The sequence below is a fragment of the Triticum dicoccoides genome, chromosome 2A, assembly GCF_002162155.2.
Source record: "Triticum dicoccoides isolate Atlit2015 ecotype Zavitan chromosome 2A, WEW_v2.0, whole genome shotgun sequence".
NCBI classification, from domain to species: domain Eukaryota; kingdom Viridiplantae; phylum Streptophyta; class Magnoliopsida; order Poales; family Poaceae; genus Triticum; species Triticum dicoccoides.
In genome coordinates, this window is record NC_041382.1 from 721,628,260 (window position 1) to 721,644,181 (window position 15,922).

The window sequence follows — 15,922 nt, forward strand, 5'->3', positions numbered from 1 at the left end:
CGAAGTGTTTACGGCTTGACCCCGACTGTCGCCGAACACTACCGGGGGCTATTAACTGGCCTCCCAAACTAAATCCTCAATATTTTGCTCTTACATTAGAGCTGAGCTTTAATGATCATGCTTAGCATGACAACCCAAAGAAAGGAACCGTTAGCGGGACTATTTTCTTTGGAAGACATTTCTTCTGTTAAACAGTAATATAACTCTCTGCGTGCCTTTGTTTATAAAACCGTATGGCCAGATTGCCTTGTTTGTTGTAAATCTTTGCCCTCATAAAGGCTTCATAAAGTAGGACAAACACTCCTCGGCTACTGGCCGAGGAGGTGGAAGCCGATGGTCGGTCAAAAAAGTTTTGTACAATGCGGATCTGAGCATTAATGACGTAAAGTACTTGGATACATAGAGTCATTACATATAATTTGTGATTTTACTATGGATATTGATCCTTAATTCGGCCACCCGTGCCTGCATTAAGGCTCGGGGGCTACTGGGCTTCGGGCTTATTATTTACAAATATTAAAGGGGCACATTGATCCCCTGATCTGGTGTTACCACCCGATCAGTGTCTCGTGGGCTACTGCATTGCTTGTCCAATGCAGAAAATTTTAAGTGCAATATAGTTGCTGAGGAGATTTTGATCCTCAGGTTGGTCGGCCACACCCAACCTGGGTCTCAAGGACTAAGCACGCCACTTTTTGTGTCCCGAAGTATTCTGCCGAGCTAAGACTTGATCCTCAGGCCGATTTTGCAAATCAACCCGAGTCTCAGCGGCTACTGGGATCAGCGGTCTTACGTCATCCTTCAGGTGCATCTCGGGTTTTAGACCGATACACACCTTGAGGGCTACTGGCCATATATCTCGGCAGAGAATAAATTGCAATAATAATAAATATTGACAAAAAAACGTCCCACAGTCGGGGTGGTGCACCACCTCGGAAGCAGTCCGGCATAAAGCTCAGGAGCTAGTAGCTGGCTCCGTAGAGGGCATTTCCGGCATTAAGCTCGGCTAAACTCCTTCAACTTTTTTGAACCAAGGTGATATGACAGCTCGGATATAGTCCGGCGTTGGAGCTGGGATACTGTCCGGCGTTGGAGCTCGGATATAGTCCGACATTGGAGCTTGGACATAGTCCGGCTTTGGAGCTCGGATACATTCCGGCGTTGGAGCTCGGAAGCGGTCCGACATTGGTGCTCGGCCGCAAAAGATACCTCGAATGCAGTCCGGCGTTAGAGCTCGGACGCAAGAGGACATTGCCTCCCGGGAACAACTTCAAACCCGAGGTGTGGCATAAAAATAACAAGGCATTGATAAAGGCCGGAAACTTAAAGGGACTCCTCGGATACCCGACGTGTAAACTCGCCGAATGCATTTCGGCGATCCTCAAGATCGAAGATGAGAAGATTTTTTGAACCAGTTTTCAAGACCGTCAACTGAAGATGAAGAACAGTTTGGAAGAATCGAGGAGCGTCCCTAACTTGAAGACCGGTTCAGGGGGCTACTGACGGTGTCTTGGACTAGGGGGTACTCATCACATCGTCTCCCGATCAGTTGGATTGGGCCGAGGACCCCCATGGCCGCATACTCATGGGCCAGTTCGGACAGCTGCCGCATACAAGGAAGATTCCACAAGACTTGGCGATCAAGACAAGGACTCCACCCCACCGGCATATTCGGCTAGGACTCTTGTTATCCTAGGCCTCTGGTGCATTATATAAACCGAGGCCAGACTAGTCGATAAACATACATAACAATCATACCATAGGCTAGCTTCTAGGGTTTAGCCTCTCTGATCTCGTGGTAGATCTACTCTTGTACTACCCATATCATCAATATTAATCAAGCAGGACGTAGGGTTTTACCTCCATCAAGAGGGCCCGAACCTGGGTAAAACATCGTGTCCCCTGTCTCCTGTTACCCATCGATCCTAGACGCACAGTTCGGGACCCCCTACCCGAGATCCGCCGGTTTTGACACCGACATCAACCTTTCGATCTTCTGTCTTCTGAGGCCATGTCTGTATATGCTAGGGTCGTCAAGTCAACCTAAGTGTATCGCGTGTGTAAATCTGGCTTACACCCGTTGTATTCGAACGTTAGAATCTATCACACCCGATCATCACATGGTGCTTCGAAACAACGAACCTTCGCAACAGTGCACAGTTAGGGGGGACACTTTCTTGAAATTATTTTGAGGGATCATCTTATTTAAGCTACCGTCATTCTAAGCAAATAAGATGGAAAACATGATAAACATCACATGCAGTCAAACAGTGACATGATATGGCCAATATCATTTGCTCCTTTGATCTCCATCTTCGGGGCTCCATGATCATCGTTGTCACCGGCATGACACCATGATCTCCATCATCATGATCTCCATCATCGTGTCTTCTTGAAGTTGTCTCGTCGTCTATTACTTCTACTACTATGGCTAACGCGTTAGCAATAAAGTAAAGTAATTAGATGACGTTTATGTTGACACGCAGGTCATAAATAAATAAAGACAACTCCTATGGCTCCTGCCGGTTGTCATACTCATCGACATGCAAGTCATGATTCCTATTACAAGAACATGATCAATCTCATACATCACATATATCATTCATCATTCATCACAACCTTTGGCCATATCACATCACAAAACACTTGCTGCAAAAACAAGTTAGACGTCCTCTAATTGTTGTTGCAAGTTTTTACGTGGCTGCTATAGGTTTCAAGCAAGAACGTTTCTTACCTACGCCAAAACCACAACGTGAATTGCCAATTTCTATTTATCCTTCATAAGGACCCTGTTCATCGAATCCGATCCGACTAAAGTGGAAGAGACAGACACCCGCCAGCCACCTTATGCAACTAGTGCATGTCAGTCGGTGTAACCGGTCTCACGTAAGCGTACGTGTAAGGTTGGTCCGGGCCGCTTCATCCCACGATGCCGCCGAATCAAGATAAGACTAGTAACGGCAAGCAAATTGACAATATCGACGCCCACAACTACTTTGTGTTCTACTCGTGCATAGTAACTACGCATAGACCTAGCTCTGATACCACTGTTGGGGAACGTAGCAGAATTTTAAAATTTTCTACGCATCACCAAGATCAATCTATGGAGTCATCTAGCAATGAGGAAGAGAGGAGTGCATCTACATAGCCTTGTAGATCACGAGCGGAAGCGTTTAGAGAATAGGGATGATGGAGTCGTACTCGCTGACGGTGTCCTGGACTAGGGGGTACTCATCACATTGTCTCCCGATCAGTTGGATTGGGCCGAGGACCCCCATGGCTGCATACTCATGGGCCAGTTTGGACAGCTGCCGCATACAAGGAAGATTCCACAAGACTTGGCGATCAAGAAAAGGACTCCACCCCACTGGCGTATTCGGCTAGGACTCTTGTTATCCTAGGCCTCTGGTGCATTATATAAACCGAGGCCAGGCTAGTCGATAAACATACATAACAATCATACCATAGGCTAGCTTCTAGGGTTTAGCCTCTCTGATCTCGTGGTAGATCTACTCTTGTACTACCCATATCATCAATATTAATCAAGCAGGACGTAGGGTTTTACCTCCATCAAGAGGGCCCGAATCTGGGTAAAACATCATGTCCCATGTCTCCTGTTACCCATCGATCCTAGACGCACAGTTCGGGACCCCCTACCCGAGATCCGCCAGTTTTTACACCGACATTGGTGCTTTCATTGAGAGTTCCGCTGTGTGATCGGCAAAAGGATCGATGGCTTGTCTGCAGGTCAACTGCGGTGTCGGCATCTTCGTCGCCGGCTCGACTGGTCACCTTGGCTCGACCAAGGACCGTGCTCCATCTCCGATCATCATGTTCGAACGAGGTCCTTCATCAACATCAACTACGATCTCTATCAAGATCATGGAGGAATCATCCATGGAGCTCGGGGGCTCAACGTCAACATTGCCCTCGGGCGACCGTGCTGTTTTTCCGAACAACAAACTTGTATACGCTGCCATCACCTCTTAGAGCATCTCTTTGACGATCCCTTTGGTGGAATTGTGCGGAATTGAGTCTACAACAACCGTGCAAAATTTCGTCGAGTTCCGATGGAGGAATCTCCGACAATCTACAATATACAGGAACCCTGTCAAATTTGGACGGGAATCTGGATGAGTTTAGGGCGTGGTGTCCAGCTTCTAGCTCGGACGTCCTTTGAAAGATCCAACCGTTGATCGGCTGCGGAAATCCCATGTCTACCACCCCTCCAAATTTCAGCTCGATCCAACGGTTAAAACTACGGGAAATTTCCGATGAGTGGACCAATTTTCGGATCTGTTTTCTGCGCGAATACGGATCCGACCCGAATTCATGTTTCTTTATGAACGTGATATTGGACAACCTTTTTTAAGGAATTTTCTTCTATGGTATTGTGCGTTGTTTTTAAACACGTACCCATAAAATTTTAAGACTGCTTCGAGGTAATCTTCACCATCACGCTGGTGTCAAACCAGTCCGGCGGTATTGCTCCACGGCTGCCGACCTGCGCTACACACGTCGCCGCTTTATTGAGCCGAGCTCAATTCCTTCGATCATCATCTCGGCAAGCCGAACAAGAGTTCGGCATCACGAAGGATAAATCTTCACCAACATCACCGCCCCATGGATTACACGGAACGGGCAAAGCAGCATCGCCCCACGGTCACTTCATCAAGCCGGCATCGACCACGTCACGACCTGCATCAGCAGCGCCGCACTACGGTTTCTTCAAGCTGGTGTCCATCACGCTGACCTACTTCGACTCATCGGCTGACGTCGAGGCTTCGACATCTCGGCTGGACCGGGGGCTTCGCCATCTCTTCATCAACCTACTCCGGACACTTCGGCGTCAGTAGCCGACCAGCTCCGTCACGTTAGCTGGGCCGAGGGCTTTGCCTCGGCAAGTCAACCTTTACCAGTATTGCCATGCCGTCGTTTTATCGCCCATCAGGCAATGGGTGTGCAGAGCGAGTCCCAATTTTGGGAATCACCTTCCTTCGGATTGCTACAACAAATAAACCAGGTGCTATTAATCCCTGTATTTTTTGCTTGTTTGGGTTCATTTTTCCCAAGGAATTATTACTCTGGTTTGTCCATGATATGTACACAGGTCTATCAAATGGTGACCGCATTAACGAGGTCGCGTGGTGGTTCGATCAGTTTTCATACATAGTCCGGCGAACGCCACATCCGGAGCTCGGACCGACCTGTGAATTCTGTTGGGGAACGTTGCAGAAAACAAAAAATTTCCTACGGTTTCAACAAGATCCATCTATGAGTTCATCTAGCAACGAGTGATCGGATTGCATCTACATAGCTTTGTAGATCACGCGCGGAAGCGTTCAAAGAACGGTGATGAGGAAGTCGTACTCGACGTGATCCAAATCACCGAAGATCCTAGCGCCGAACGGACGGCACCTCCGTGTTCAACACACGTACGGTCAGCATGACGTCTCCTCCTTCTTGATCCAGCAAGGGGGGAGGAGAGGTTGATGAATATCCAGCAGCACGACGGCGTGGTGGTGGATGCAGGGCGTCACCGCAGCAGGGCTTCGCCGTTATACTGCGAGAGGGAGAGGTGTAGCAGGGGAGAGGGAGGCGCCAAGACTCAAGGGTGTCCTTGCCCCTCCCTCCCCCCCTTTATATAGGCCCCTAGGGGGGTGCGCCGGCCCTAGGAGATGGGAACTCCTAGGGAGGGCGGCGGCCAAGGGGTGGAGTGCCCCCCAAGCCAGGTGGGGCGCCCCCACCCTAGGGTTCCCAACCCTAGGCGCATCGGGTGGTCCTAGGGGGCGCACCAGCCCACTATGGGCTGGTTCCCCTCCCCACTTTGGCCCATGGGGCCCTCCGGGATGGGTGGCCCCACCCGGTGGACCACCGGGACCCTTCCGGTGGTCCCGGTACAATACTGATGACTCCAAAACTCTCCCGATGGCCGAAACTGCACTTCCTATATATGATTCTTCACCTCCGGACCATTCCGGAACTCCTCGTGACGTCCAGGATCTCATCCAGGACTCCGAACAACTTTCGGGTTACTGCATATTCATATCTCTACAACCCTAGCGTCACCGAACCTTAAGTGTGTAGACCCTACGGGTTCGGGAGACATGTAGACATGACCAAGACGGCTCTCCGGTCAATAACCAACAGTGGGATCTGGATACCCATGTTAGCTCCCACATGCTCCTCGACGATCTCATCGGTTGAACCACGATGTCGAGGATTCAAGCAACCCTGTATACAATTCCCTTTGTCAATCGGTACATTACTTGCCCAAGATTCAATCGTCGGTATCCCAATACCTCGTTCAATCTCGTTGCCAGCAAGTCACTTTACTTGTACCGTAATGCATGATCCCGTGACCAGACACTTGGTCACTTTGAGCTCATTCTGATGATGCATTACCGAGTGGGCCCAGAGGTACCTCTCCATCATACGGAGTGACAAATCCCAGTCTTGATCCGTGTCAACCCAACAGACACTTTCGGAGATACCCGTAGTATACCTTTATAGTCACCCAGTTACGTTGTGACATTTGGTACACCCAGTGCACTCCTACGGTATCCGGGAGTTACACGATCTCATGGTCTAAGGAAAAGATACTTGACATTGGAAAAACTCTAGCAAACGAACTATACGATCTTGTGGTATGTTTAGGATTGGGTCTTGTCCATCACATCATTCTCCTAATGATGTGATCCCGTTATCACTGACATCCCCATGTCCATAGCCAGGAAACCATGACTATCTGTTGATTAACGAGCTAGTCAACTAGAGGCTCACTAGGGACACATTGTGGTCTATGTATTCACACATGTATTACGATTTCCGGATAATACAATTAAAGCATGAATAATAGACAATTATCATGAACAAGGAAATATAATAATCATTTTATTATTGCCTCTAGGGCATATTTCCAACAGTCTCCCACTTGCACTAGAGTCAATCATCTAGTTACATTGTGATGAATCGAACACCCATGGAATTCTGGTGTTGATCATGTTTTGCTCTAGGGAGAGGTTTAGTCAACGGATCTGCTACATTCAGGTCCGTATGTACTTTACAAATCTCTATGTCTCCATTTTGAACACTTTCACGAATGGAGTTGAAGTGACGCTTGATATGCCTGGTCTTCCTGTGAAACCTGGGCTCCTTGGCAAGGGCAATAGCTCCAGTGTTGTCATAGAAGAGAGTCATCGTGCCCGACGCATTGGGTATGACTCCTAGGTCGGTAATGAACTCCTTCATCCAGACTGCTTCGTGTGCTGCCTCCGAGGCTGCCATGTACTCCGCTTCACATGTAGATCCCGCCACAATGCTTTGCTTGCAACTGCACCAGCTTACTGCCCCACCATTCAAAATATACACATATCCGGTTTGTGACTTAGAGTCATCCAGATCTGTGTCAAAGCTAGCGTCGACGTAACCCTTTACGACGAGCTCTTCGTCACCTCCATAAACGAGAAACATTTCCTTAGTCCTTTTCAGGTACTTCAGGATATTCTTGACCGCTGTCAAGTGTTCCTTGCCGGGCTTACTTTGGTACCTACCTACCAAACTTACGGCAAGGTTTACATCAGGTCTGGTACACAGCATGGCATACATAATAGAACCTATGGCTGAGGCATAGGGGATGACACTCATCTCTTCTATATCTTCTGCCGTGGTCGGACATTGAGCTGAGCTCAATTTCACACCTTGCAACACAGGCAAGAACCCCTTCTTTGACTGATCCATATTGAACTTCTTCAATATCTTATCAAGGTATGTGCTTTGTGAAAGACCTATGAGGTGTCTTGATCTATCTATATAGATCTTGATGCCTAATATATAAGCAGCTTCTCCAAGGTCCTTCATTGAAAAACTCTTATTCAAGTAGGCCTTAATGCTGTCCAAAAGCTCTATATCATTTCCCATCAAAAGTATGTCATCTACATATAATATGAGAAATGCTACAGAGCTCCCACTCACTTTCTTGTAAACGCAGGCTTCTCCATAAGTCTGCATAAACCCAAACGCTTTGATCATCTCATCAAAGCGAATGTTCCAACTCCGAGATGCTTGCACCAGCCCATAAATCGAGCGTTGTAGCTTGCACACCTTGTCAGCATTCTTAGGATCGACAAAACCTTCTGGCTGCATCCTATACAATTCTTCCTTAAGATGACCATTAAGGAATGTCGTTTTGACGTCCATTTGCCATATCTCATAATCATAGTATGCGGCAATTGCTAACATGATTCGGACGGACTTCAGCTTTGCTACGAGAGAGAATGTCTCATCGTAGTCAACCCCTTGAACTTGTCGATAACCCTTAGCGACAAGCCTAGCTTTATAGATGGTCACATTACCATCTGCGTATGTCTTCTTCTTAAAGATCCATTTATTTTCTATGGCTCGCCGATCATCGGGCAAGTCAGTCAAAGTCCATACTTCGTTTTCATACATGGATCCTATCTCGGATTTCATGGCTTCCAGCCATTTGTCGGAATCCAGGCCCGCCATCGCTTCTTCATAGTTCGAAGGTTCACCGTTGTCTAACAACATGATTTCCAAGACAGGGTTGCCGTACCACTCTGGTGTGGAACGTGTCCTTGTGGACCTTCGAAGTTCAGTAGGAGCTTGATCAGAAGTATCTTGATCATCATCATTAACTTCCTCTCTAATTGGTGCACGCACCACAGGAACATTTTCCTGAGTTGCGCCACTTTCCGGTTCAAGAGGTAATACTTCATCAAGTTCTACTTTCCTCCCACTTACTTCTTTCGAGAGAAACTCCTTCTCTAGAAAGGATCCATTCTTGGCAACAAAGATCTTGCCTTCGGATCTGAGGTAGAAGGTATACCCAATAGTTTCTTTAGGGTATCCTATGAAGACGCATTTTTCCGACTTGGGTTCGAGCTTTTCAGTTTGAAGTTTCTTGACATAAGCATCGCATCCCCAAACTTTTAGAAACGACAGCTTAGGCTTCTTCCCAAACCATAATTCTTACGGTGTCATCTCAACGGATTTCGACGGAGCCCTATTTAAAGTGAATGCGGCAGTATCTAAAGCATAGCCCCAAAATGACAGTGGTAAATCGATAAGAGACATCATAGATCGCACCATATCCAATAGAGTGCGATTACGACGTTCGGGCACAACATTACGCTGAGGTGTTCCAGGCGGCGTGAGTTGTGAAACTATTCCACATTTTCTTAAGTGTGTACCAAATTCGTGACTCAAGTATTCTCCTCCACGATCTGATCGCAAAAACTTGATTTTTCTGTCACGTTGATTCTCAACCTCACTCTGAAATTCCTTGAACTTTTCAAAGGTTTCAGACTTGTGTTTCATTAAGTAGATATACCCATATCTACTCAAGTCATCAGTGAGGGTGAGAACATAACGATAGCCACCACGAGCCTCAACACTCATTGGACCACACACATCAGTATGTATGATTTCCAATAGGTTGGTTGCTCGCTCCATTGTTCCTGAGAATGGAGTCTTGGTCATCTTACCCATGAGGCATGGTTCGCACGTGTCAAATGATTCATAATCAAGAGACTCTAAAAGTCCATCTGCATGGAGCTTCTTCATGTGTTTGACACCTATGTGACCAAGGTGGCAGTGCCACAAGTATGTGGGACTATCATTATCAACCTTACATCTTTTGGTATTCACACTATGAATATGTGTAGCATTACGCTCGAGATTCATTAAGAATAAACCATTCACCATAGGAGCATGACCATAAAACATATCTCTCATATAAATAGAACAACTATTATTCTCGGATTTAAATGAGTAGCCATCTCGTATTAAACGAGATCCTGATACAATGTTCATGCTCAAAGCTGGTACTAAATAACAATTATTGAGGTTTAAAACTAATCCCGTGGGTAAATGTAGAGGTAGCGTGCCGACGGCGATCACATCGACCTTGGAACCATTCCCGACGCGCATCATCACCTCGTCCTTCGCCAGTCTCCATTTATTCCGCAGCTCCTGCTTTGAGTTACAAATGTGAGCAACTGCACCGATATCAAATACCCAGGAGCTACTACGAGTATTGGTAAGGTACACATCAATTACATGTATATCACATATACCTTTTGTTTCGTCGACCTTCTTGTCCGCTAAGTATTTGGGGCAGTTCCGCTTCCAGTGACCACTTCCCTTGCAATAAAAGCACTCAGTCTCGGGCTTGGGTCCATTCTTTGGCTTCTTCCCGATAGCTTGCTTACCGGGCGCGGCAACTCCCTTGCCGTCCTTCTTGAAGTTCTTCTTACCCTTGCCTTTCTTGAACTTAGTGGTTTTATTCACCATCAACACTTGATGGTCCTTTTTGACTTCTACCTCTGCTGATTTCAGCATTGCAAATACTTCAGGATTGGTCTTTTCCATCCCCTGCAAACTGAAGTTCATCACAAAGCTCTTGTAGCTTGCTGGAAGTGACTGGAGGATTTTGTCAATGATCGCGTCATCCGGGAGATTAACTCCCAGCTGAGTCAAGCTGTTATGTAACCCAGACATTGTGAGTATGTGCTCACTGACAGAACTATTTTCCTCCATCTTACAGCTGAAGAACTTGTCGGAGACTTCATATCTCTCGACCCGGGCATGAGCTTGGAAAACCATCTTCAGCTCTTCGAACATCTCATATGCTCCGTGTCACTCAAAACGCTTTTGGAGCCCCGGTTCTAAACTGTAAAGCATGCCGCACTGAACAGGGAGTAATCATCAGCACGTGTCTGCCAAGCGTTCATAACATCTTGGTTCTGTGGGACGGGTGCATCACCTAGCGGTGCTAGTAGGACATAATCTTTCTTGGCAGCTATGAGGATGATCCTCAGGTTCCAGACCCAGTCCGTATAGTTGCTGCCATCGTATTTCATCTTGGTTTTCTCTAGGAACGCGTTGAAGTTGAGGACAACATTGGCCATTTGATCTACAAGACATATTGTAAAGATTTTAGACTAAGTTCATGATAATTAAGTTCATCTAATCAAATTATATAATGAACTCCCACTTAGATAGACATCCCTCCAGTCATCTAAGTATAACATGATCCGAGTTAACTAGGCCGTGTCCGATCATCACGTGAGACGGACTAGTCAACATCGGTGAACATCTTCATGTTGATCATATCTTCTATACGACTCATGCTCGACCTTTCGGTCTTCTGTGTTCCAAGGCCATGTCTGTACAAGCTAGGCTCATCAAGTCAACCTAAGTGTTTGCGTGTGTAAATCTGTCTTACACCCGTTGTATGTGAACGTTGGAATCTATCACACCCGATCATCACGTGGTGCTTCGAAAAAACAAACTGTCGCAACGGTGCACAGTTAGGGGGAACACTTTCTTGAAATTAATATGAGGGATCATCTTATTCACTACTGTCGTTCTAAGTAAACAAGATGCAAAAACATGATAAACATCACATGCAATCAAATAATAATAGTGACATGATACGGCCAATATCACATAGCTCCTTTGATCTCCATCTTGGGGCTCCATGATCATCTTGTCACCGGCATGACACCATGATCTCCATCATCATGATCTCCATCATCGTGTCTCCATGAAGTTGCTCGCCAACTATTACTTCTACTACTATGGCTAACACGTTTAGCAATAAAGTAAAGTAATTTACATGGCGTTTCTCAATGACACGCAGGTCATACAAAAAATAAAGACAACTCCTATGGCTCCTGCCGGTTGTCATACTCATCGACATGCAAGTCGTGATTCCTATTACAAGAACATGATCTCATACATCACATATATATCATTCATCATTCATCACAACTTTGGCCATATCACATCACAAAGCACTTGCTGCAAAAACAAGTTAGATGTCCTCTAATTGTTGTTCCAAGTTTTTACGTGGCTGCAAAAGGGTTCTAGCAAGAACGTTTTCTTACCTACGTAATAGCCACAACGTGATTTGTCAACTTCTATTTACCCTTCATAAGGACCCTTTTCATCAAATCCGCTCCAACTAAAGTGGGAGAGACAGACACCCGCTAGCCACCTTATGCAACTAGTGCATGTCAGTCGGTGGAACCTGTCTCACGTAAGCGTAGGTTGTAAGGTCGGTCTGGGCCGCTTCATCCCACAATACCGCTGAAGCAAGATAAGACTAGTAGCGGCAAGAAAGTTGACAACATCTACGCCCACAACAAATTGTGTTCTACTCGTGCAAGGAGAACTACGCATAGACCTAGCTCATGATGCCACTGTTGGGGAACGTTGCAGAAAACAAAAATTTTCCTACGGTTTCACCAAGATCCATCTATGAGTTCATCTAGCAACGAGTGATCGGATTGCATCTACATACCTTTGTAGATCACGCGCGGAAGCGTTCAAAGAACGGTGATGAGGAAGTCGTACTCGACGTGATCCAAATCACCGGAGATCCTAGCGCTGAACGGACGGCACCTCCGTGTTCAACACACGTACGGTCAGCGTGACGTCTCCTCCTTCTTGATCCAGCAAGGGGGAGGAGAGGTTGATGAAGATCCAGCAGCACGACGGCGTGGTGGTGGATGCAGGGCGTCACCGCAGCAGGGCTTCGCCGTTATACTGCGAGAGGGAGAGGGAGGCGCCAAGACTCAAGGGTGTCCTTGCCCCTCCCTCCCCCCCTTTATATAGGCCCCCTAGGGGGGTGCACCGGCCCTAGGAGATGGGAACTCCTACGGGGGCGGCGGCCAAGGGGTGGAGTGCCCCCCAAGCCAGGTGGGGCGCCCCCCCACCCTAGGGTTCCCAACCCTAGGCGCATGGGGTGGGTCTAGGGGGCGCACCAGCCCACTATGGGCTGGTTCCCCTCCCCACTTTGGCCCATGGGGCCCTCCGGGATGGGTGTCCCCACCCGGTGGACCCCCGGGACCCTTCTGGTGGTCCCAGTACAATACCGATGACCCCGAAACTCTCCCGATGGCCGAAACTGCACTTCCTATATATAATTCTTCACCTCCGGACCATTCCGGAACTCCTCGTGACGTCCAGGATCTCATCCGGGACTCCGAACAACTTTCGGGTTACTGCATATTCATATCTCTACAACCCTAGCATCACCGAACCTTAAGTGTGTAGACCCTACGGGTTCGGGAGACATGTAGACATGACCGAGACGGCTCTCCGGTCAATAACCAACAGCGGGATCTGGATACCCATGTTGGCTCCCACATGCTCCTCGACGATCTCATAGGATGAACCACGATGTCGAGGATTCAAGCAACCCCGTATACAATTCCCTTTGTCAATCGGTACGTTACTTGCCCAAGATTCGATCGTCGGTATCCCAATACCTCGTTCAATCTCGTTGCCGGCAAGTCACTTTACTCGTACCGTAATGCATGATCCCGTGACCAGACACTTGGTCACTTTGAGCTCATTCTGATGATGCATTACCGAGTGGGCCCAGAGATACCTCTCTGTCATACGGAGTGACAAATCCCAGTCTTGATCCGTGTCAACCCAACAGACACTTTCGGAGATACCCGTAGTATACCTTTGTAGTCACCCAGTTACGTTGTGACGTTTGGTACGCCCAGAGCACTCCTACGGTATCCGGGAGTTACACGATCTCATGGTTTAAGGAAAAGATACTTGACATTGGAAAAACTCTAGCAAACGAACTATACGATCTTGTGCTATGTTTAGGATTGGGTCTTGTCCATCACATCATTCTCCTAATGATGTGATCCCGTTATCAATGACATCCCCATGTCCATAGCCAGGAAACCATGACTATCTGTTGATTAACGAGCTAGTCAACTAGAGGCTCACTAGGGACACATTGTGGTCTATGTATTCACACATGTATTACGATTTCCGGATAATACAATTAAAGCATGAATAATAGACAATTATCATAAACAAGGAAATATAATAATCATTTTATTATTGCCTCTAGGGCATATTTCCAACAAATTCAGGCTTTGCCACGCCTTTACTACATCACGCCGACGCCCTGCATCGACATTGACTTCGGCGCCAGGCCATATTTCTTCTATTCCTCACTTTGCATAAATTATTTATTATGCAACCTTTTTTTAATTATCATTATTACTATTATCTCCGGTTTGCACTATTTTTTGTGCACAGGAAAATGATTCGGGGACTTTGGCGTCACTCTGCCGGTCTGCATTGACCGTGCTATGTCACCACTTCGGCGTGTCGAGCTCTCCGCTCCGCCACCTCGGGACCAGCTTGGGGGATGGAACCTTGCCCCGCATCAAGCTCGGACCGCGTCATCAATACCGAACACATTAACCAGCTAAGTCACTTTCATGCTCAAAGCTTTAATTTCTAACTTGTGTTCGGTTCGACCAAGCATTATACTTTTTTGGAAAAAGTTGCTTGTAAAAAATTTCCTTGTCCAAACTTTGTTTGTGACACATAAATTCAAATACGCAATTCATTTGGGGGGCTTCCTTCATGAAGCTTTTCCACTTGCATATGATTATACTTGTACGGCTTCGTTCCTTGTTCGTGTATTACGCCACAATATGCACCATATTGACTTAAGCGATTTGCAAGCTGGCTTGCCTTGCTCCTGTGTTTACCCCTACGTTCCCGATTGTTCGGCTAGGGAGTAAAGGGAGCACCTATGCGATTGTCACGATCGGGTCGCTCGAGCCGGACCTCAGACTTGGTGAAGCCGAAAGCTAGCGCTCTTATAGTTTTCAATGATGGTCGGCACACAACGGAACTCATGAGTACAAAAAATCTATTGCACAAGTCTCATAATAACAATGAGCACCGAAGAAAGGTATCGGTGGGGGTACTATTTTCTTCGAAGATGCTTCTTACACTTCACGGTAATATAGCATAAGTTCCCTGAGTGCGCTTTGTCTGTTACAGCCTTATGGCTTGATTGCCTGGTTATTGGAAACACCGTCGATATTCTCGACCGATGGAGTACATAACACTTTTTGGTCCTTGACCAAAGAGGGAGAAGCTGACGGTCGGTTAAGACGCTTTTAAAGTTCGGTTGAACATAGATATGATATAAGTACTTCGGTACATGCAATCATTCTTCTACCCAAGTCACTTAGGGGCTCTTAAAATTTCTATGAGCTATTTTATAGTAAATGTGTTTTCTTCTTGGTCGTTGCAAAGACTTTTTCTATCGCTCCTTTTTCGACATGAGTGTGTGGTCAATAGCCAGATAACCCATTTTCTCGCTAGTGACCGCTCGAGTTTAGTTCGCTAAACTGGTCTAACGAGAAGCACTCCGCCTTCGGGATAGGAGGCTGCAGCCGTAGGCTGACCCATTGAAGTCTTGAGATCGGATGTGTAATGTTAAAGCACGACAGAAGCACTCTTTTTTTTTCTAAGACCAATTTTCGGATTGGCACCGAACACTTGAAATTGTTCGGACGTCATGTTTTCACTGACGTTTCTTGGTTTTCCAAGCTTTTTGGCACTTTTAAACTATTTGTGTTTTTCCAGCATTAGTCTCGCAGTGCAACGCCGGACACCTTTAGGGATTCGGCAAAAACATTCTCAGATATTGCTATATATGCATCGGTTTCGAATTGTGTCTTCGGTCAATAGTTGGGTTGCCCGGCTCCTACACTTGCTTCCTATGTTCCGTTTTGTTCGGCTAGGCGTGCAAAGGGAGAACCACTGTGATTGTGCTTCCAGCTCACATGGTTAAGCACCTCAGTGGAGAAAGCCGAAAACTGACTTTCACAATAAGCGTAAATTGGTCAGCGATCCGATGACTATGTTAAATGATGGGCCATTCATAACATTGGCCGAAGTGTTTACGGCTTGACCCCGACTGTCGCCGAACACTACCGGGGGCTATTAACTGGCCTCCCAAACTAAATCCTCAATATTTTGCTCTTACATTAGAGCTGAGGTTTAATGACCATGCTTAGCATGACAACCCAAAGAAAGGAACCGTTAGCGGGACTATTTT